Source organism: Crinia signifera, chromosome 6 (assembly GCF_055691185.1).
Source record: "Crinia signifera chromosome 6, ASM5569118v1, whole genome shotgun sequence".
NCBI classification, from domain to species: domain Eukaryota; kingdom Metazoa; phylum Chordata; class Amphibia; order Anura; family Myobatrachidae; genus Crinia; species Crinia signifera.
In genome coordinates this window covers 268672118-268695966 of record NC_139222.1, presented here as the reverse complement: position 1 = coordinate 268695966, position 23849 = coordinate 268672118, and the positions used below count along the sequence as shown (strand labels likewise).

Sequence of the window (23849 nt, the reverse complement as noted above, 5' to 3'; positions counted from 1 at the left end):
AGTAACGGTATTCCAGTAATGTGATGTGTTGAGTGTCCACTACATATGTAATAAGGGGCCAGTTTCCCTCTTCGGAGAACACGAGTGTTCTACGATTTGCTAATAGGCTTAATGCTGCCGTCCAGGCTCTGATTTATATTATTAGAGTTACAGGGGATGCTACAATGTGTAACTGTAAGGATGATACTGATATGTGGCTACCGCCATGTTTCAGGGGAGCCAAGACATTAATAGGGGACTAAGTAAAAACCGGACCCGGACAAGACCCTGGAATGCCGGACCGGACATCAAACTCTGCATTCCGGAGCTTGTAGTGTCAGGTCCAGGGGGTGTCTGCATAGGCGAATCTAGAATTATGGTAATGGGTGGTCCCAGATATAGACATAACAGTAGGAAGACCTTTGACAAAAAAGGGGCGTGGCCTCATGGGAAGGAGGCGTGGCATCACAAAAAGGGGTGTGGTATTACACTTTAGACCATACACAGTAATGCCCATTACACATTTTAGCAAACTCCGTAATACCCATTACACATAAAGCCACACGCCGTAATGCCAATTACACATAAGGCCACACACCATAATGCCCATTACACATTGTGCCACATATCATGATGCCCATTACATACTATATAACAAACCGTAATGCCCATTACATATTTGCCACATAAGTGCTGCTTACCTACGTGCTCATTGCTAGGGGGTTCTTGCTTGATGGCACCATAGTACCCATTACACATGATGCCGCACACCATAGTACCCATTACACATGATGCCGCACACCATAGTACCCATTACACATGATGCCGCACACCATAGTACCCATTACACATGATGCCGTGCACCATAGTACTCATTACACATGATGCTGCACACATAATGTCCCTTACACATGATGCTGCACACATAATTCCCCTTACACATCATGCTGCACACATAATGCCGCTTACACATCATGCTGCACACCGTAATGCCCCTTTGAAATAATACCCCTTTCACAACAGAAAATGCAGGGATTTACCCGGGAATATGGTCCCAGGATCATGCAGGGACATTCCCAGGTTGACCCTTTATACACCAGCCTAGTCCCTGCATTTTCTGGTGTGAGGGGGAGAGACAACCACTCTCCTCTCCCTACCCCCCTTTAACAAACCAGCTATATCTTTGGAACCAAATGACCCATTTACATGAGACCAGTATCATATTGAAGAACTTTTGAGTTGGCTTCGAATGATTTTGGTACCGTGAAACTGGGCTGTTTGGTTCCAGAGAAATCTGCCCTCAAAGAACATAAACAGTCATGAAATGACATTTAAGAAATGAAAAAAAAAACGGTTTAACCTCAATATCCCTGGAACCAATTAACCCATATAGATCCAGCCTGGTATCAGATTGAAGGCCCAGCGATTTGGGTTCGACTGAGATCAACCTTGAGCTTCAGTGATGCCGTAAGGGGGAACTGGCAGCCGTTGAACTGGGTGGGGGTCCCATGTTATCCTATAGGGAAAACGTTCCAGCTTTGCCTGGCCGTATCTCCGGTTCCCAGAGGGCTAGAGACACGGAGCTGGGCTCGTTGGAAAGCCCCATCCCTCAGCTACAAAATGGGCTAATGGGTGGTCCTGTGCACCCCCGGACCACCCCCTAGATTCGCCTATGGGTGTCTGTGATAGCTTTCACCAGGGACATGGGGAAGGGGAGATGACAGCCTCCCCATGTGGTCCAGGCCATTCCGTTTTTTGGTACATCCCTGGACCATATAGGGAGGCTTTATTCTCCCCCTCCTCCTCTCCTTGGTGACAGCTGTCATAAACATCCATTCGCAGGCTGTGGAACACCCACATCCTTCGTTGATCGCCGACCATCGAATGATGTGAAAGGCCCACACACATCTAAGGTTACTCTCAGGTGAGTGGACATTCGGGAGGAAGTGGGCGGGCAGCTGACTTCCGGTGATGTCAGCTGCCCGCCCACTTCACCGGGCGATTACCACGGGAACACCTATGAAACGCTGGGCGTTCCCATGCACGAGTCCCCCCGGGCTGCCACCCCTTGCCCGCAATGTTGGGTCCGTGCACCCGGCAAACAGCCTGTTAGCCGCGGCCACACGCACCCGGCGTATGCATTTGCGCAGAAATGCGTATACGCCCACCATCGGTCCCCCGTGCGCTCGCACAGGGGATGCGAATGGTCCTGAATAAGGTCCGTAAAGTACATGCCATAAATTTCCAATCACGAACCTAATAAGCCTAAAAGGAGGCGACCAAAAGCGGTGCAGGGCAGCAAGTATCACCCCGATTTTAGCTCCTGTATAAATATACCATTTTTTGGTGCTGTGCCCAATATGTTTTTATCCGAACCATCAACAAAACGTTACCAGCAGCGGCCTGGACATTTTTATTTTCGTTTGTGAAAAATTAGATTATTTAATGGTGTCTCATCTCCGTTATCTCTTCTCAACAGAACTCGACTGTCATCTGGATTATATCTTCCCCAGACCGCTGACACCTGATACATTAAAGGACTATGTGAACATCAAAATCAGCGCTGATGCAGTCCAGCTCTCCCTTTATCCCCACTTACACATCTCCAAAAGATTATGAGTGGACATAAATAATGTCTATATAATACTGTAAAAATTTACACTTACTACATATATAACCACTTTAGATCTGGCGAGGTATTGGGCTATAGATAAAAGGTCTACGTGTTTGGCAGCCGGGAGAAGGGCTACACACCGACTGGATCACATCACACAGGAATATAGATACACTGTGCAGTACACAATGTACACAATTCACAGACAATCCCCAGGTCGGTCTGGCGCATAATAGAGCACACATTGTAATGTACAGTATCTTTTGCTTCATGGCCGTATTCAGTTCTCTGCGATATAGGGGGTGATTCTGTTTGACTCACAAGTCATAAAATTAGCTGCTTAGAGAGCCTTCTAACGCCGCCCGCGGGAATGCCCACCCCCCGGCCACGGTCCGCACATCCCCACCGCTTTGCGAATGGATGTTTTGCATATATTTGCAGGGGAGGCGTACGGGTCCGAAATCCTTCGATGGTTGCCGATCATCGAATGATTTTTACCCTGTTCGCAAATCTAAGTCAATGTGGACTGGCCTAGACTTGTGGTGTCCAGGTACGAGAACATGGTGGGAGGCTCATGTCCTGTGACCTAAGGAAAGGCAGGTGCCCGCCTGTGTTCGTATGGGGATACCCAGCGTCATCCACTATTTTGTGAGTACGCCCAGGAGACGCTTGTGAAAGCCCCATACCTGCCTCCATCCCACCCCCTCTGTGTGAATGCATACCTCCCACCCCCTGCCCGCGGAGGGAGGGACCCGGCGGAGGCACGGTGGCATGCGCCTGAAGGCGTGGCCTACACTTGCGCTGCTCCTGCAAGAGTCTATTCACGAGCAACAGGGGGGGGCTCTCACCTGCCCCCCCCCCCCCAAGCCGCGGGACACCGCCGGGCCCAGGCAGGCAGCGGGAACGTCCTCAAATACTGGAAAGTTGCTGCAGTAACTGGGACAGTTGGGAGGTATAGTGAACAGCACGGGGACTATGCAAGTCGCTGAAGTTGCCTGCAAAGAAGTGGATTAACATTGGTCCCCTTTACGAATTAGCTGGGGACCGGGCAGGCCAGAATGAGGACCATAATGTGTGGCTGGGCACATACCGGAACAATATGTTACCCCATATTGTTACGGAAGCCAGATTTACTACCTTATTATTATTATTATCCTTTATTTATCTGGCGCCACAAGGGTTCCACAGCGTCCAGTTACAGCGTGACCCAGATCCTGTTCACTGCAGTGAAAATACACCGCTGGGAGGTGCTGACAACTCCCAGCGCCGCCCCGGCCAAGCCTCCACATGACGCCACCCGCCCGACTTCATTCCGGATCGGGTGGCCAATGTGAAAGTGTACATTCCTGGGGTAGTGTCCCGGGAAGCATCCGGGAACACATTCCCGGGTATGACCCGGGTGTGCGAATGTGAAAGGGGTAGGAGTCCAGGGAGAAGTGGTGCTTGCGATCAGTGGTGACCAATCATTCGATGGCGAGCGGCTTGCGATGGAATTTGGACATTTTCACTCCTTCCCTAACACATCTCCTTGCATGTGGCCGACCGGGACAGACGTCATTCGATGGTCGCACACCAGGGGGCGGGCGCTGACATCATGTGACATCAGCCACCTGCCCCGAGCACGCATCGTCACGCCTGTGTGCGCAGGGGAACGATCAGCATTTTTATGGGGACGTCCATAAAATGCTGGGCGTTCCCCTGCTGTCGCCCCCATGCCTGTCCCCATTCCGCCCCTTCTGGAGCGAACGGCTCAGCGAGTGTGGAACTCACCAAAACCGTTCGCTCCCGGGGTTTACAGATGCGAGTATTCGCGCATGCCCATGTGCAAACACCCCACCATTGAACACAGGGCCAAATTCGGGTTTAAAGGAACTGTGCTGAATCGGTCCGATTATTCATGTCCATTATACAGACAGAATGCTTTGATGTTTATTAATTAGAGTAATTGCCTCGTTAGGGAGCGCAGGCAGCCAAAATGGCGCACGGAGCGGCATAGGGGGGCGGGGCAGTGGCGTACCGCAGTCCGAACGGCATGAGGGTCAGGGGGCAGGCAGGTATGCCTGACCCCCCCCCTTTTCACACCGGGGGCTCCGGCCAGCCAGTCAGGGAGAGCAGGGGGGAGTCTGGCCGGGAGGGGTTTAAATAGCCAGGCCAGTGGGGGAGGCAGCATTCAGCACAAGCAGAGCCAGGAAGCAGACCTCCCCAAGCAGCATCAGCAGCTTACAGCCGAAGCACAAGCCACTGAGAGGACAAAGGGCAATGTCTCCTTACCTAGCTTTGAGCACCAAAGGGGATATCCATCAGCCAGGGACCAGAGCAGGGTATTAGCAGTCTTTGTCATACTGCTTCACAGCTGCGGGCAAACGGCAAAAGTGTGGAAGGGGCTTCAGCGACTGAGGCAGCATACAGCCAGCATCCATACGGCTCGAGAGGAGAGGCCACAACCAGCATATCAGCAGCATGAAGACATGGCTCAGGCAGAGGATACAGACGGAGGAGCGAAAATCACCAGCGGCATCCAGCCAGGGATCGGAGCTGAGCAGCAGCAGTCTGTGTCATCCCGCCTCGCAGCTGCCGGGAAAACCGCAATAGCAACGTCGTCACCAGAAGACATGGGGAAACCTATCCACGCCATCTGAGTGAGTACAGAAGCAGAATCCAGCCATTTGCCATACAGCTCCCAGGCCTGGTTCCCATAGCCAGCATGAGCACGAGGAGGAAGTGGGGGAGGAGTCCAGCAGGACAAAGGCAGCAGCAGATTCATTGAGGAAGCGGGGGAGGATTTCAGCAGCAGCAGAGGAGTTCGGCCAGAAGGGGCTCCCCCTAGTGGCCGCATCTCATCAAAGCGTTCAACATTCACCAGCGCAGAGCAGCTAACACCACAGCGCAGCAGTAAGGGCCGGCTGCAGCCGCACACTTCGTTTAGAAGAGGCAGGAGCAATATTTTTATCAGGGTGAGCATGTTTATCAGCACAGATGGAGGGGATACAGCAGAGGGCATCAGAGTCCGCCTATGTGCGGCGTCAGGAGCCGGGCAAGGAAACACGGCGAGGCTGGGGCCTTGGCGACACTCGTGGATCACCAGATAGGAGCACATCACCACAGATGAGCAAATACCCACACGGAAGGAGCACATTCATCAGGCCGAGAAGGCATCAAGGCAGGCCATCTGGCCACAGCGAACAGGCAAGGACAGCAAAGTACGGGCACCGCTATGATCGGCGTGGCTTCAGCATTCACGTCGTCTCAGCCAGAATCCATTTGCTCACCTCCTTGCGCATTGTTCGGCGTGGGTAACGGGTGGCATGAGAAGAGGGTTTCCAAGATCGAAGCAGGAGCAAAACAAACGACGCACAGGATTTGGTAAGACAAATGTTGATAACCTGAAAAACGTGTAGTATGCCGAGGTAGATAGTATACAGAAAGTTTGCAATACTATGTACTATGCCATGAGCTGTATATACATTATCCAGAATGTTAGCAATGGTAGTTACTGTTTCCCTTGTGGTGCCTTATAAATAAATGATAATAATAATGATAATAGTATGCCAGTATGCATTATCCAGGATATAATATGCCAAGAAAGGGAGGCAATAATTACCCAGAATGTTAGCAATGCTAGGTAGTATGCCAAGGGACGTAGAATGTTTAACAATGCTAGAAAGTTATACATTATGAGAACCAGAATGCTAGCAATGCTATGGGCGACGCTGTAGGGGTGCCTAGGATGGGTTGCAAAATGCACTTATATTAAAAGGCAGGGCCTTATAGCATAACCCCTGTGGCACCATATAAAGGAAGGATTATTATAATAATAATAGTAAGCCAGTATGCATTATCCAGGATATAATATGCCAAGAACGGAGGGCAATAATTACCCAGAATGTTAGCAATGCTAGGTAGCATGCCAAGGGATGTAGAATGTTTAGCAATGCTAGAAGGTTATGCATTATGAGAACCAAATACTAGCAATGCTATGGGTGATGTTGTAGGTGTGCCTAGGACGGGTCAAAAAAGGCACGCGTCCCGGTACAGAGTGACAACAAAACAACATATGTGCAATCTATATTAAAAGGCAGGGCCTTACGGCCATCAAGAGGGGTATAATTTAGCCACCGTAAAACTGTTTTTAAGGACATTGGCTATGGATTGTCGCGCGCAATGAAGTATAATGGACAGTTTAAGTCATTCCTGAGAGACCATAGGAATTCCTTTGTTATACGGCCAGAGGGCAGGTGAGTAGTTGCCACGGTTTTCACGGCAAGAAGTAGCCCTGCTGGCCTAGGAAGGAGGGGGGAGGTGGTGTCCCTCACCCCCCAGGGTGATAACAGCCACACAGATCCTATGCTGGGTCTGGGAGGAAGGGAGAGGGGGGGGGGGTTGTGTACCTCTCACCCCCCATAGTGATAACAGCCACACAGATCCTATGCTGGGTCTGGGAGGAAGGGTGAGGGGGGTTGTGTTCCTCTCACCCCCCATAGTGATAACAGCCACACAGATCCTATGCTGGGTCTGGGAGGTAGGGAGAGGGGGGGGGGGGTGTTGTGTTCCTCTCACCCCCCATAGTGATAACAGCCACACAGATCCTATGCTGGGTCTGGGAGGAAGGGAGAGGGGGGGGGGGGGTTGAGTTCCTCTCACCCCCATAGTGAGAACAGGCACACAGATGCTATGCTAGGTCTGGGAGGAGGAGGGGGGGCTGCGTTCTCCGCACCCCCAAAGGTTGGGCAATCTGTATTGCATATGCAGGGCCATAGGGTATGCATGGTTAGAGAGATCAGTACAAGTAATGTTCTCATGGATATCATGGCATTTCAGGGAAGAGTTGGGAGGCAAGGGGGGAGTCCCGGCAGCGCAGCATCCCCTTGTGTGGAAGGGCGCAGGGGAGGGGCAATCAATCACCCCTCGTGCCACGGCAACAGCCCCAACATCGCTTGGCTGGAAGAGCCCAGCAGCATGCCCTTGTGCATGTGGAGCATTGGTAAATGGTCAGAACAGGGCAGAGCGTTAGCAAACAGGCAGGCAGAATGGATTAAGGAAAAGGGAGCGTGCCTAGGGATGGCAGCAGTCAGGTAAAAATTGTTTTCAGCACAGCAGCGTAGGTCTGCAGCCACGGTGCAAGGGGGCACCACAGTAAGATGGATGGTTTTGGGTCAGTTACAGGGCACTGACCCGAGCTACCTACACCAGCCAAGGGGTAAGGGACATTGGAACATCGGCCGAGGTGTTAGTTCACTTACATGGCTTGGTAAGCCCGGATGGAAATGCAGGGCCCTTCTTTAAAGGGCATGCATGTTTAGTCTCCAGCGCTAAGAAGCACAGCAGACAAAGGGGATAATTAGCCAGCAAGAAAATCTGCAGCATCAGGGACTGGCAAATACATGGGCGGGCTTAAGCCATCAGGGAGATTAGCACGAAAATGGCATAGGGTAGGAAGGCAGCGCCTTACCTAACCCCGCCAATTTCGGTCCCAAGGGGTACACCAGGGAGGCCCGGGCTCAGCCAGCACCCGTCATTTATTGACTCAGCGGTCAGGAGGATAAGAGCGCAGGGCCAGGGAGCACGGAGGCAGACGTTTAGACATTAATTCAGCTTTTAGGTTGCACCCTCAGCGTTTGAAGGCTTTTTAGCCTCAAAACTTTTAGCCTCATGGGAAGGAGCTTGACGTCTGTTTTCATAGGAAAAAGGTTTGGTTAGAATTGCGACATCTCATGGGTTTCGCTACCAAGCATTCGGCTCCTTCCCGCAGGAGCGCATAGGGTCAAGGGCGATAGCATGCCTCCGATGAGATCCGGCGGGGCAGGGACCCCCCGGGTCATCGCTGTGCTGTCACTTGCGGTGAAACCTACAGAATGCCAGTCCTGCCAGAGGCGCGGGGGGGGGGGGGCATTACGTTCCCCCCGTACCGGGCCACAGAAATTGACATGGTCATTCCCCCAGTGGGAGCCTGGGTAAAAGTATTAGGGCAAAGAAAGTCATGCCGCGGGCAGTCAGTATTAGGAAGTTTAAATTCCAGTTATTCGTAGATGCCGCAAGGGCCAGAAGCTGCGGAGCTGATGGTCCACCGGAAGAGCGGTGGGCGCTGAGGGGAAACCCTAGTGGGAGGCCATGGAGCAGCATGGAGCTATGCCCAATAGTTGTGCCAGCAACAACTTGGGCAGAGAAGAGCTCACCAACAGACTGAGTCAGTCTGGCGGGCGACAATCGGGCAGTTGTTCAGGCGGTGAACAGCCAGCAGGTAGCAGCACCGCCGCTCATTAGGTGTCCTGGTAGTCGGTCGCAGCATCCCGGCACAGCACCAATATTAAGTTTAGGCCAAAGGAAGGCGCCGGGAGTGGGAAACGATAGGGAACGTATTATCCAGCCGTAGCTAGGAGCACGCAAGGTAGCAACTCCCCATGCGAGCGCAACAGAACATGGAGGGCGTACAAGTCTGCCCAGTGAAGCTGGATTCAAGTGAAGGGCAGCTGCAGGAGGTAAGCTTCCAGGCAGCGGCTTGCCTGATGATTCTAAAGGGGAAGAAGGCCGCCAAGGCCTGGGTGAGCGCCATGCGGGCGGCCATAGGTGTGTCGGGAATCTAGATTAAGACAATGCAGAGTCTTTTTCAGTGCAAGCAATAATAAGGGGCAGGACATGGAAAAAGGCAAGCATTCGAGCCTCGACATCTAGGGGTAGATATTCATGCTAGAAATGTCGACAATCCGGCCAGGTCACATTCAGTGAAGCAGCACAGGGGCCTTTAGCGGTGCATGCCGGGTTACCGAGCCCCTAGCAAGAGCTAAGCTCGCTGTGGGGATGGCGGTAGCGCAAAAAATGTGGCGGTAAGCAGCAGCAGGGGCCAGTGCAAAGTGCATAGACACAAAACGGATTGGGAGGGTAGAAGCTGGGCGCAGCCGTACGGGTGCAACGTGGCAGCTGTACAGGCGCAACAAGGCCTCGGCATGCCCGGGGCAACCGGCCCCGACTACATGGAAATCAGGCCGCCGGGTGAGGAGCAATGCCGGTGCATAGCAAGGGCTCCCCCCCGGACAAGCGACAGTTTGCAGCAATTCCAAAGAGGGCATGTTGGCTAGCAAATCGAAAGGTTTGGCACACAACTCAGGCAAGCTATATGTGAGGCCGGTCATCAACAGTGCAGCACAAGCGTGCCGGGTAAGCACAGGGCCCAAAGAGGAGAGGCATGTACGGAGCGGTGGCCATTCCCGCATGAATAGGGTGGAGGCCAGGGCTGCAACTAGACCATATGGTCAGCAGCCTGAACTAAGGTATTTTTGGTCAGACAGGTGCACCTGTCGCTGGGCGATAGAGACCCGTTCGGCAATGCACGGCAAAGGTGCCGGGGGGCTAAAATAAGTGGAGGCGGCAGGGTGGGGGTTTTTCGGCCCCTGGGCAGGTAGAGGGGCCTCAGTGGCGGGAAGAAGCAGTGCGCAAGGCATCGGGACAGGAGGAGCCAGCTGAGGTTTGCAGATTCACCCTCGGTCGGGCCGCACGCCAGGCTCCAGCTGTCGACGGCGGGCCAACCGGCTGCGCGCCAGCCAACGGGTGATCGGCGGGGGCTGGCTCACAGGTAAGGGGCGTAGCCAAGGGCCTACAGCGTAGGCGGGGGGCACGCCCCACGGTTTAAGTCAATGTAGGCCATTGACAGGTTTCTTGCCTTGCCCACTGTTCTCTGTCCCTACCCTGCAAAAGGTAATTAAGGTGTGGTAAATAAACTGTGGCCAATGATTCAATCCCACGCACTGTCTCTGAGTATGATTTCGGTTGGGGTTGGGAGTGAGGTTACACGAGGGACACAGCACACAGCCCTCGCACCCTTATGCTCTTTATGCACGTTAGCGGATAGTGTATTATGAAGCATGAAAACGGAACAGAGGACTCGCTCAGCTTTTGTTAACATTTCACAATTTGATTATTTTAATTTACAGCTACCATGAGATAAAGGAGGCCCCAACAATGCAGGAATCAGCGGAGTAATAAGTAATGTGTTTATTTGTCTTACGGGATCACAGAGACTCTGTCTGGCACAGACTCTTCTTCACAGACGCCGTCATTCATTAAAAGTCCAGCCCTGTATTCAAGTCATGTTCCTGAGCAGTTTGTATGATTGTGCTGATGAATTCTTTACGGTCAGTAATAACGTTTACATAAAGTCCCTGTGTTTTCCTGCAGTTCCCCAGTGAATTTACCATTGTATACTGTCTCATCCACCAAAGCACCAGCTTAAGATGGCATCTTACCCCAAATGCTGTCACGTGGAAACCTGCTTGTGTCAAAGACAGTCAGCAATTTCATAGCAGCTTCCAGTATACAATCCATACCTCCCAACTGTCTCCCTTTCCACGGGAACGTCCCAAATTTGGGGGGATGGTCCCACGTCCCGGCAGTGGCCAGCAGTGTCCCACGGCGGGCTATTCACCAGCTGGGCAGCGGTGAATAGATACTGTGCGCATGCCCGTGGCCTTTTGGGAGTGATGCAATTTGAAGGCCACGCCCCCTTGCTGTAAGGTCACGCCCCCAAATTTCCGGCAGTCCCCTCGTCGCTGCTTGGAAAGTTGGGAGTTATGAACAATCATTACTAGGATCTAAGCTATGATGGCAACGGGTCAGCTGACACATTTGATTTGTTTGGGGAATTTTGTTGCTCTGAGCCTCAGGACAAACATTGGTTGTGTTGTGCTTTATATACAGCAGTTGTTCTGTCTATATCACTATATTCATCAATAAAGCTACATAGCTCCCAACTGTCCCGATTACAGTGGGACAGTCTGCTACTGTAATTGGACATGCTGGTCTGGACAACCTTGCAGTATATTGTAAGCCAGTATAGTATTATATATTACTCTTGGAGTCATTTGATTGGTTTGTGAAGGTACAGTAATATGGACGGGCAGATGTCTGTCGGGGGTGGGGCGGATGACATCACAGAACGTCAGCAACCAAACCCGTCTTCGTCGTAGCGATCGCAAATAAAAGTCAGTTTTCTCTTACTTCTATTTGCGAAGGCAGGAAAAATCATTCGATGGTCATCAACCAACGAATGATTTCTTCTGCCAGCGGAGGCATGCAAGGGGATGTGTTCCTGTACACAGTCCCTCGCATGGTACGCAGGGGATTCGGCATTGAGGTGGGGGGGGGGGGGGGCGGGTATTTGGCAGGGCAAGGTCTTTAAGCTGTAATATTTGCAGCTTACCGAGTCGATCAGAATGAGGACCCTTTTTCCTAATCGCTGGCTCACAACGTTCTACACTGTATATGCAATATCTTTCCATCTACCAATGCATGATGAAGGAAACTATGGACCTTATTCTGGACCATACGCACCAGTGCGAATTCGCACAGATATGCAATTTATTTTACTGGGTTTTTTTTGCGAGTGGCGACCATCGAATGATGTGGATGTCGCCCCATAGGCCGCGCAGGGTGAAGGCATGTGCGAGCGGCGGGCGGGCTAAAAATGACACGCAGCGCCGTGTGTCAACCAGAATCACTGCCAAGGAGTATATTAAAGGACTGTTTATTAATATAACCAGAACAACTTGAGGTGAACACAGCCTGTATATTCTGTTCTTATTACTGTACCTCTGTACGAAAGCAGTTCCTGTAACAATGCAACATTTAACTATTATACAGTATATTGGTATGAAATATTTTGCATTGAAAAGACAACCCATTAAGGTTCTATGTTGAGGGCATTGTGTTATGTAAGCACAGCACACCAAGATGCTGTTGTGGGGAGTGTATATTCATTTTTGTCAGCGGTGTAGACTTTGGAAGTGAACATGAATTGAAAACTTCAAAGGGGTTTAAGGGAACCTCCTAAGGGAACTGCAATTCCTCTCTTCCAGGCTTCTTACCATAGTGTTTAGGAAATCGGGCTTGTTAGCCTCAAAATACCATCATGAAATCAGTTTGGAGTTTGACGGAAGTTCTGTGTATTTTTTTTTTCCAGCTAATTACATCCTTGTTCTCTCCAACACTCTTTGCTTTCAAGAAAGAGGTGTTGGTATGAGGTTGGGAGACGCTTCAGTTTTAAGTGGAATCAGGTGTCCCTTTCCCTTTAGGGATGTCTGGAAAATGTCAGGGTCCTCGGAGTAACAGGTAATGGCAGATTAGCAGCAGAACTTTGCTCCTGCTAGGCTTTAAAGCTGCCCATATTTTAGAGAACATATTTCAACATAACAATAATAGTGCTCCAAGGTCCATCCTGACTGAGTCAGACATGCGCAGACATAGATTTCAAACAAATAATTTGTAATGCACGGGTGCCTGCTTTATGTGTTTGGAACATACAAATCTAAATCATAAACAGAGTTATGGTCTTGAAGATTTTAGTTAAAAAATTATATTACAATTATATGAAGGTATCACCAACATTTCAGCAGAGAGAACCATTCTTTCTCCAGGGCGTAGCAAGCATACTATGGATATTATACTCTGAAGAAAGGAGGTTTGAATAATCTGTTTTCATATATTCTTTTTTTCCTTAAAAACTTGCTATAACCCAACAAAATATAATGCAAAGAAAAAATAAAACAAACAAATAATGGGCCAACCTGATCCCCCAATCAAACGCTGATTGGTGGCCATCGATGATCAGGATCTGTTGGGAATTTGGAGAAATTATACATGTTAAAGTTCCCAATCAGCTGATTCAGATCATTGTTGTCCATGATCTGGCCAGTATCTGCAAATCAGGAAAATCCAACATGATGAATATTCCTAAACCCTGAGACCTGGGTCAGGAGGTTGCAGCAGATGTATGTGTAGTGACAACAGGCCTAGACATAGGCACCATCATTTTAAGATGCAGCCAGATCTTTCCTCAGGACCGTATCCTTTACAATAGATGAGGAACTCAAGAGTAAGTGAACTTTATTTCATCATTATATTCATAGACCTATAGTGAACTATAGTGCTTTCACCAGAGGCACAGGGGACTTGGGGCCATTTTTTGCTGTGTCCTGACTTCTCAGGAAATTCCAGCACTGGGCTGACCAGTTTAGGACTGGTCTTAGTTATTACAACACTGTGTTTCCCCCTTCTGTAGCATCAGCTTCCACCCTTGACTGGTCCATCCCATTGATGGTTATTGGCAATAAGAGGAACCCAACATTGGTCTTGTACAGGGTCAACAGTTAGCAATATCAAAACTACTGCTGCCAGGACTGCAAATGTTTACATCCAGTATTGAAGGAATATAATGGAATTCTAACATCAAATAAAAGTTGGGTACACACCCAAAGATTTATCTGTCCAATCTTTCTGGTTGTATAAGTCTGGTAATGTATAGGAACAAACGACAATCAGCCATCTGCTCCCAAACATTGGATAATGGTCAACGGTCATTCAGAGAGATTCCTTAAATCCATTTGATTTAACAAATTTATATGAACAATTGTTTTTTGTCCATTTTCCAGCATTTGGGAGCAAATGGTTGACTGTCAAATGCTCACTATATTACCCGATGTTTGTTCCCACCAGAAGTATAAGATGTCGACAGTGTCTTGGACAACAGTACATAGGTTGACACCAAAAGTTTGACATGCACAATGTCGACAGACAAAAGGTTGACACAATCAAAAGGGTGAAATTATAAAATGGACATACTTTTTTTTTTTTTAAATTGTAGATTTCATCACGTGGACTCCAAATGAATGTACCACATCCCCTCACTTTTCTCGCCATGCTTTAGGCAAGGTGCCTTTAACCGCTACCGCTGCACTCAAGAAAGAAAACAAGTCCCAAAAAACTCATGTCGACATTTTCATGTGTTGACCATTGGCATATTGTCCTTTTATTTGCGTCAGCCTTTTGTCTATGGGGACCTTGTGATTGCAGATCATATGGTGTTGACTCACTGACTGTCGACAATATCGACCGGATATCCAGACAGATAAATACTAACTTAATCCTTTTAGGATCTATTGCATTTAGAGACATTCCAAATAGACTATATGGACATACAGTAAGTATTTGGATGTCTGACAATTTCCACAAGATTTTGAAGTGTTTCTGTGGTAATTTGTGCTCATTCATTCTCTAGAGCATTTATGATGTTGGACGAGAAGGTCTGGTTGACAATGTCTCTTCTAGTTCATCCCAAAGGTTCTCGATGGGGTTGAGGTCGAGGCTCTGTGTGGGCCAGTCAAGTTCTTCCGCATCAATTTCATCAAACATGTCTTTGTAGTCCATGCTTTGTGCACTAGGGCACAGTCATGTTAGAAAACTATGTTCCCAAAACTGAAGCATAGCATTGTTCAAAATGTCTTGGTATGCTGAAGCATTAATATCGTCCTTCATTGGAGATAACGGACCTAGCCCAACCATTATCCCTACTCAACCAAAATTTATAGTGGATATAATGTCAGGAAGGTAATGCTCTCCCAGCATTTGCCAATCCCAGACTCATCCATCTGACTGCCAAACAGAGAGGCGTGATTCATCACGCCACAGAACACGTTGCCACTGCTCCACAGTCATCTGTCGGTTTCTTTGCACCACTCCATGCAACGCTTGGCATTGGACCTGGTGATGTGTAGCTTGCATGCAGCTTCTCGGTCACGTAAACCCAATCCATGAAGCTCCCACCCCACAGTGTTTGTGCTCACATTAAGGCCGGTGGAATTTTTGAATTCTTTAGCTATGGAATCAGCAGAGTGTTGGAAACTTTTGCGCACTATAGACCTTAGCAGTCGTTGACCATTCTCTTTGATTTTACGTGGTCTTCTGCATCGTGGCTGAGTAGTTGTCCAAACGCTTCCACTTTTTAATAACATCACTTACAGTTGACCATGGAATATTCAGCAGGGTTGAAATTTCATAAATCATCTTATTGCAAAGTTGGCAACCTATCACAATACCATGCAAAGGCGGCATCCTATGATAGCACTACGCAAAGGTGGCATCGTATCACAGTAAAATGCAAAGGTGGCATCCTATCAAGGGAGCACTCCTGAAGTTGTTGAACTTTTCAGAATGACCCATTTTGTATCACAAATATTTGCAAATGGAGACTGCATGGCTAGGTACTTGATTTTATACACCTGTGGCAACGGGTCTGATTGAAACACCTGAATTTAATAATTAACAGGTGAACAGGTGTGGGCCAATGCTATCACAGACTCACATACTCTCACATACACATTTTCTTACGAGCAGCACAATTTAAATATTATAAAAAATATATTTATATGCTAACCCACTCTAGGCAATCTGCCAAATCTAGAACCTGTTAATCTAATGGGCCCTCTGGTCTCCACTAATCCTTTGAGTTCAATTTTAATGGCACTACTAACCTACAGGTGTAACACAAATGTCACACTATAAACTTACACAAAGTGTAAAACTAACTGCATGTCTTGGGGTGAAATGTCTGGAAATAGTAATATTTTGGCACCATTCTATTCATCTGCCGGTAGTTAACGACAGTGTTCCTGTTTGTGTATGTGTTAATCCTGGCTGTACGTTCAACTCTACCCAACAAATGCTTAATTCAGGAGAACTCTGTCTCATTACCATTGTCTTTAAATAGTTAATAGGATGCAAACACCTTTAAATCAACCAGTAAGAGAATTCCCAGTGCAGCCGATAAAACTATAGTGAGAGAGAGAGAGAGAGAGAGAGAGTGAGAGGTCTGGCACTCACTGTGCCTGCCAGCGCAACATATCTCCAGGGCTGGTGGAAGGACGCACGAACGTCTCAAGTGCTTGCATGTCCCATTGGCGGACGGGGCGGCGCAGGACAGCAAATGGCATGTGACGTGCAAGGAGCCTCTCTGAAGAGAGAGACTCCACAAGTATGTTTGTATGGGGCGTAATAGTATTATGGTCATGGCCAGTGATCAGGTCATGTTGGGGTGTAGTGTCCTATGTCTGTATAGGGTGTAATAGATGTATTATGGCCAGCGGTCAGGACATGTTGGGGTGTAGTGTCCTATGTCTGTATAGGGTGTAATAGATGTATTATGGCCAGCGGTCAGGACATGTTGGGGGTGTAGTATCCTGTGTCTGTATAGGGTGTAATAGATGTATTATGGTCAGTGGTCAGGTCATGTTGGGGGTGTAGTGTTCTATGTCTGTATAGGGTGTAATAGATGTATTATGGCCAGTGATCAGGTCATGTTGGGGGTGTAGTGTCCTATGTCTGTATAGGGTGTAATAGATGTATTATGGTCAGTGGTCAGGTCATGTTGGGGGTGTAGCGTACTATGTCTGTATAGTATATAATGGAACTGTTTTATGGCCATGCAGAGAATAGGGCTCAGGTCATGTTGCAGGTATAGTGTCTACTGTATGTCCCTATTGAGTGTAATAGAATAGTACTATATCATGTCCAGTTGTCAAGTCATGCTAATGTTCTGTCTGCAGGATATATGTATTAAGAACCCTCTGAAATGAAGACTTTCTACAGTATACCTGCTCACTATAGCCACAGAAAACTAATTTCTGGCAACTAATTGAGAAATCACAGTAGGCTCAGCACCTTCCCTCTCTGTGATACTGGATGTCAGCATTCAGAGCAATGGGAGGTTTCTGTACTCCCTGAGCTGACATGAGGACAACTGCATTATGGTTTCATAAGTGTATTTCCCCAGTTGTCCATTAGTACATGTGTCAGCTGCCTAACCAGCTTCCTTGTATACACTTGGACTCAACTTAGGCTTCCAGTTCCATCTTCAATGAAAAGATGGCTGAAGTAACAGGGGGCAGGATGCTGGAGTGATAAGGAGGAGTCTGGAAAGATAGCTGGCTGGAGTGACAGGGACAGAAGGCTGGAAAGAGAGCAGGCTGAAATAATAGGAGGCTGGAAAGAGAGGAGGCTGAAACAATAAGTGGAAGGAGCCTTGAGTTACCCTGCAATGACATGGGACAGGAGGCTGGAGTGACAGGGGGCAGGATGCTGGAGTGATAAGGAGGAGTCTGGAAAGATAGGTGGCTAGAGTGACAGGGACAGGAGACTGGAAATAGAGGAGGCTGAAACAATAAGGGACAGGAGACTGGAAAGAGAGGAGGCTGCCTTGAGCTACCAAGGGTAGGAGGCTGCAAGGACAGGGGGCAGGAGGCTGGAGTGACAGGGGACAGGAAGCTGGAATGACAGGGGGCAGGAGGATCTAGTGACAGGGCAGGAGGTTGGAAAATACATGGGGCACAAAGCTGAAAAGAATGACAATGGACAGAGAGAGGCACTAGTTGCATTATGGTGGAGAGACACAGGGGGGCAGAAAGCTTGAGGGAACTTGGGGCAGAAGATGACACAAAAATACTAGTCTGGGTAAACCTCCATTGTGTGGTGATGATGCCATTGTTCCTACACAAATAGGCACAAAAGTGATCTCGAACATGAATGCTGAATACCAACAGAATACTCTGTCTGCCCAGGAACAATCTTCAGAGGTTGCCCATTGCAGAGAAACCACCATATAGGTAAGTTGTATTTTTGTAAAGTACACAAATGCACAAAAAAACTTTTCTTTTTCTTTGTAAGGGTCTCACCAAGGGGACTTTTATCCCTTTGCTCTACTTGGTCTACAACAGTCCCTACCCATAATTACACCTGTAAAAATATGGTTACTCAACGTTGAATGAGGTTAGTCCCCTTCAAATATGTAGCCCCATTAGTAGCTTTACTGTGATATCACCAGATAATATAGTTTTCCATAGATGGCGGAGGGTCACATTGTGTCATTTAGTATCTCTTCCACACACAATGCGGGCACCCTGTCTGGAAAGAGGGGAGTCTCCACTTTCAAAAGATATGACCAATTAATAGCGGAAACGCCTAGTTGGCCCCACTGCCTGGGGACCACCACCTCCTCGAGGGATCAGGTTAGAGACTGTACACTTCCATATCATTATACTCATGTTACACCTTATTATTTCTAGTTTATAAAATGGAAAGCCTTCTTGGGCTGCCATATTTTCTGTACATACGCCAAGTGTTTAAATCTGGTATATATGTACACTGCGCAGCATGTACTGTACATCCCCCGCCCCTGTCTGTTATGGTGGCTGCCGTTACTGTGTACAATTGTACACAGTAACGGCAGCCACCACATCAGACAGGCGTGGGGGATGTACAGTGCATGCTGCACAGTGTACATATATATATATATATAATTTTAAATATTGATATATATATGATGATGTGGGAGATGTGCAGCCATTGTATAGGAGTCCTTGCCATGATGTGGGGGGATGGTGGGCCACAGCCACATGGTGCTGGCGTTACACCTTCATAATTGATGTGTTGCCATGTAATATATCCACATACCCCCAACCAGTCACAGCCTCCTCTCACCCGAAAGATAATATGCACTCCCGACTTCACTGCTCCACTGCTCCCTCCCTCATCCGGCTCCTCTCTCCGGTTTCAGCTACTCTCCTCTCAGCCGCAGCGTGTGACGAGATGACGTCACACGCATAGGAGAAGCTTAAGCAGGGAGCCGGGTTGGACCAGCAGACATTGCTGCTTCCCCTGATGTCCCAGGCCATGCCCCCGCCCGTCCATTCGCCAGCCAGCCTGCCCGTCCATCCTCCCGGCTCCCGGCAAGTGAGAAAGTGAGAGTAATTGCCGCGCTAGCGCTTGGGCAGCGGCAAACCAGGCGGGCCGCATAAAAGTCCTCAGCGGGCCGCATCTGATACGCGGGCCGTAGTTTGAGGACCCCTGGTTTAAATCAAGATAAAAACCCTTTACTAAGGGGGATATTCAGTCCGTGACGATTTTTCAGAGAGTACAAAAAATCTGCCCTATTTGATGACTCTGTTTAATTTACATTCGACCTATTCAATCCAAGTGCAGATTTTTCGACAAATTTTCCGAAAAATTAGCACGTGCAATCATGTCTGAATTACGCCCTTAATTTTAACATTTTTGTTATAAATATATACCTTTTTTTTATTAACCAGAATTTTAATTGGCTAAGAGGTATGTAACAAGTTAAAATAGATAAAATTGTAAGAGATAAAGGGGCTGATTCACATTGACCCGCTAAGCAGCGTAAATTCGCTGCTTAGTGAGCCATCTAACACCGCCCCCACCACCCCCACCATCTTGTGACTGCCCGCCCCCACCATCTTGTGAACATGTCCGCTGCATTGCGAATGGATGTTTAGATAAACATCTATTCGCAGGGGTGCGTACATGGGCAAAATCATTCGACGGCCGCCGACCATTTAATGATTTTTCCCCTGTTCGCAAATATGTCAGTCATCACTGACCTAAATTTGCAATGTCCGGCCCCGAGAAAAGGGCGGGCACTGACGTCATGCCATGGCAGCCTCCCGCCCCCAGAAGCCATCGGCCTGCCTGCACTGGTATGGGGACTCCCAGCATTTTCCTAAACACACCCACCATTTTTGTGGGTACGCCCAAGAAATGCTGGGTGTCCCCACGCAACAGCCCCCTGACCGCCTCCATCCCGCCCCTTCCCCTGTGAGAACACTTTATCGACTGTGCAAGTCGCCGAAGGGGTCCGCACAGCAGCCCTGCACATGAGACAATACGCATGCGCAGAGCAAAAACATCAGTCCCCGATGCGAATACAGGAACCGTGCCAAAATGCTAGCCTATCAGCTTCTACCTTACAACTAACAGATGGTTTTAAAAAATGACAGGAGCCCATCCAAGTTTTAATACATACCCCCTAAATCACACCCTCTCCAATGTGTAAGCAGGTGCTCTCCCATTGTTGTGCCAGGTATTGGAATACTGTAGCGATACTCATACACCACAGTAGGTTTACATACGCAAAGTAACATAAAACTGATCATATAAATTCCATTAAACAAACGCTCAGACGATAGCTGGAGTCTGCAGATTGATATAACAGATTGACAGTCACCTGGCTTTGGCTTCGATCCAACTTGATCTGTACAAAAGCATATAAACCCAATCTATCCTTAGTAATGTTCCTTTTCTGTCTTTCTTACATTTCTCTGTGGTATAATAAAAGTGAATAGAGAGAATAAAAGGTGGCTGCAGACTTTGTGAAAATAATACGCTTAAAACTCAATCCAGGCCAGCAACACGTACAGTGCAGACAACCCTCTTTAAAAAGACAGGATTTTCCCCTTTGGAGCGTGAAGCTGTTTCTGTCATGCACAGAGTTTTCTGTGCGCAATGTCTTCATGTACATAATGGCAGAAATCACTTTGCTTTCCCTTCACTTGAGGATCTTTTTTAACGTTTCTGTTTAACTTATCTTTAATAGTCAAACAGAGAAACGTTCACAGTTGCAGTACTAGAAGAAGTGTGTCAGGTCCTGTAACATAAATGCTACAGATCCACGAGTAAGAAAACACTGTAAATAAGTTTCCAGTTTGACTTATACTCTATTTTAAAAATGTGGTTGGATTAAATGTTTTTTTTTTTTTTTTAAATGATGAACCATAGTTTGATGGCATAGTTGGCTACCCTCCTGCATTCTGCAGGAGACTCCCTGACATAGCAGCAATCTCCCTCTCTCCCTGATTAGTCTAGCAATCTCCCTCATTTCACCTAGCCCACATTATGTAGCTGTTTTTCGGCGAACAAGGAATGAGAGATAGATACATTTACATTGAATCATCAGCGCCATTTCCCAGCCCAGAAAGGGGGGGGGGGGGGGGGGGGGCAAGCCTCCTGGAATGTGGCCAGTCTCCCGCGCCCCCCCACCCCCCTTCCGTCGGCAGGGGGGGGGAGGGTCCGTGGGAGCAAATGATGCGAATCACATCTTTGTAGCCTGCCTCCCGCTGTGCAATGCCTTAAATACAGGCATTGCACGGTGGGGGGCGTGGCCATGAGGACACGATGATCCGCTGTCCACCCGCCGCCATCCCGCCCCATCAGCGGCCCCGCCCCCCTGCCTCACTGAACTGGCTGCCCTCTCCCGAAGTAAGCAGACAGAAAGTAGGCAACCCTGGTTATATCCCTGGATGTTTTTATCTAATAATGACTGTCTAGCCTTAATTTAAATGTCATTATTGTATCTGCCGACACCACCTCATATGGAAGAGAGTTCCATATTTTACTGGCGTGACCATAATAAAGCCTTTCCTTCCAAGTGTACTAAACCTGCATGCCTCATGTCCTAGTAACTGATTTCAAAGTAAATAGGCTGCCGTTGTAATTGCCGTTAATATATCTGTACATGTTACGCATGTCACCCTTAGGCGTCTCTTTTCTAGTGTAAACATTTCCAATTTGGCTAGACTTTCCTCATAGCTTAAGGTCTCCATCCCTTTAATCAGTTTTGGTTGCCCTTCTCTGGACTTTTTCCAAAGTTTATCAACACAATTTCATACCTCCCAACTTCTTCACTGCCCGAAGTGGGCCGGCAGTGGCCCGCGGCGTGGGGGGCAGTTAGGAGTCCCCCCAGCATGAAGGAATAGACGCTGTGCTCATGCGCATAGCGTCTATTCAGCGACACAGAGGGCGAAAATGGTGCGTGGCCCGGCAGGGGGACATTATTTCGCCCCCTTTCCCACCACAGCGCGGGGGCTCCTAAATGCCTCCCACGCCGCGGGACACTGCCGGCCCCGGGCGGGGGGGGGGGACGGGACGACCCATGCTATGCAATGCAGGCTAGGGATATCGCCCTTGTGCTTCCCACGCAGCAATGTGTGTATGGGTGATATGTGCTAACCAGTGTTCTCTGGCAATCTTACTAGATCTTGGCTACATGAGCGTCGCCGTTGCTCAGAGGTATACAAACACGGAGCGATCTGTGCTTAATTTCTAAGTGATCTAGACAGATCGCTAATAAACAGGGCAAAAATCGGGGTATCGGTAAAAACCAGAACCGAGGACAAAAGAATGACCAAATGGGTGCGCAATTAAACCAGCGTGCAGCTATAATCCAATTCACAGAGTAGAAACACCTTAGACTCCCCAAAATGCAATACAAATGGAAAGGAGGTGAATAGGAAGTAATAGCGTTCAATGGTAGCTATGTGTCAAGGTGATCAGACGGTGAATCCTGGACTGAGCCCCCCTTGTTTCCGGATCAAGGAACCCAGACTGAGGGAGGATCCCCAAACATCATTTGCCTGCTGCTGTGCCTGGGACCACATTGTTTATGCTTTATTACAAGTCACTATATTGTAAGTGGATTTGGCATATTAAAAGCCTGTTTGATTTTATTGATCTGCACTATGTTGCTTTCTATTATGTCTCCCCTGTGTGTTGAACAGGGGAGCATTGGAAAAGATTGGATAATCTGGATAATTTATTATATACAATCCACCTGTGACCTCTTGACAAGCTGTACCTGGTTTTGTATATATATTTTTTAACTTTGTTTATGCAAGGTCTGATCACCTTGACACATAGCTATCATTGAGCGCTATTACTTCCTATTCACCTCCTTTCCATTTGTAAAAAACCAGACAGAACCCTGGAATGAGGTGTGCCTGTCTGGGGGTGTCCTGTCCAGGGGGGCTGCCTGTTATAGCTTTTCACCAGGGACATGGAGAAAGGGAGATTACAGCCTCCCCGTGTGGTCTGGACTGTTCCGGGGTCTTGTCCAGGGCCGGTTCTTTCTTAGTCTCCTAAAATCGGCCAGTGTGTACGCCCCTTCACCCAGCTAGCAGAATGCAAACAAGCCATGCCGGTATATTAATGACACATTGGCTTTGCTTGGGCGCTGAAACCCAGGCACTTTAAAGCATTAAACCAGTGAATCAACTATTGTTTAAATGCAAGTTGCCCATCAACCATGGTAGAGTGAGGGGCCCAGCACAGCTGTACCCACAGCCCCCCCTATTGGCGACCCTGACGCCATTTACTATACTTTTACACCAGAGGGCACCCACCTAAGCTGCTCATACTAAGGAGAGTGCCAGGCTGTTCTGCAAAATATATATACTTGTAATATTGCTGTGCCAGTACTTCTATTGAATTATGCCTGTTTTTCCCTCAAGCAACATGGTGATCACTACAAGAAGGGTGAGTGTTTTACAATGTATTGCTGCCCTGACGAAAAAGCGATAAAGCTTTGAAACGTTGGCATCATTTGGCGTCTCCTTGGCGTCTCCTTGGCGTCTCCTTGTGTGGTTTATTTCTGAGTGCCGCCGGATCATACGTGTATATATATATATATATATATATATATATATATATATATATATACACACATGCTTAAAATTGCATTCAGATATTTTTTGTAAAACAGCATGTTATTATTAATTTGCATTGTTGGTTTGCACCAAAGGAGTGCTGATTTAATTAGCAAACCATTATTGTGATTTAGTAAAGTGACTGTGTTAATATACACAAGTGA

At 48.2% G+C, this 23849-nt stretch overlaps 1 protein-coding gene across 4 annotated transcripts in view; it reads right to left on the bottom strand.

Moving 5' to 3' along the window:
- The window catches only part of HPSE2 (heparanase 2 (inactive)), a 333369-nt gene that overhangs the window by 88392 nt on the left and 221128 nt on the right, over window positions 1-23849 (bottom strand). The window lies entirely within an intron of this gene.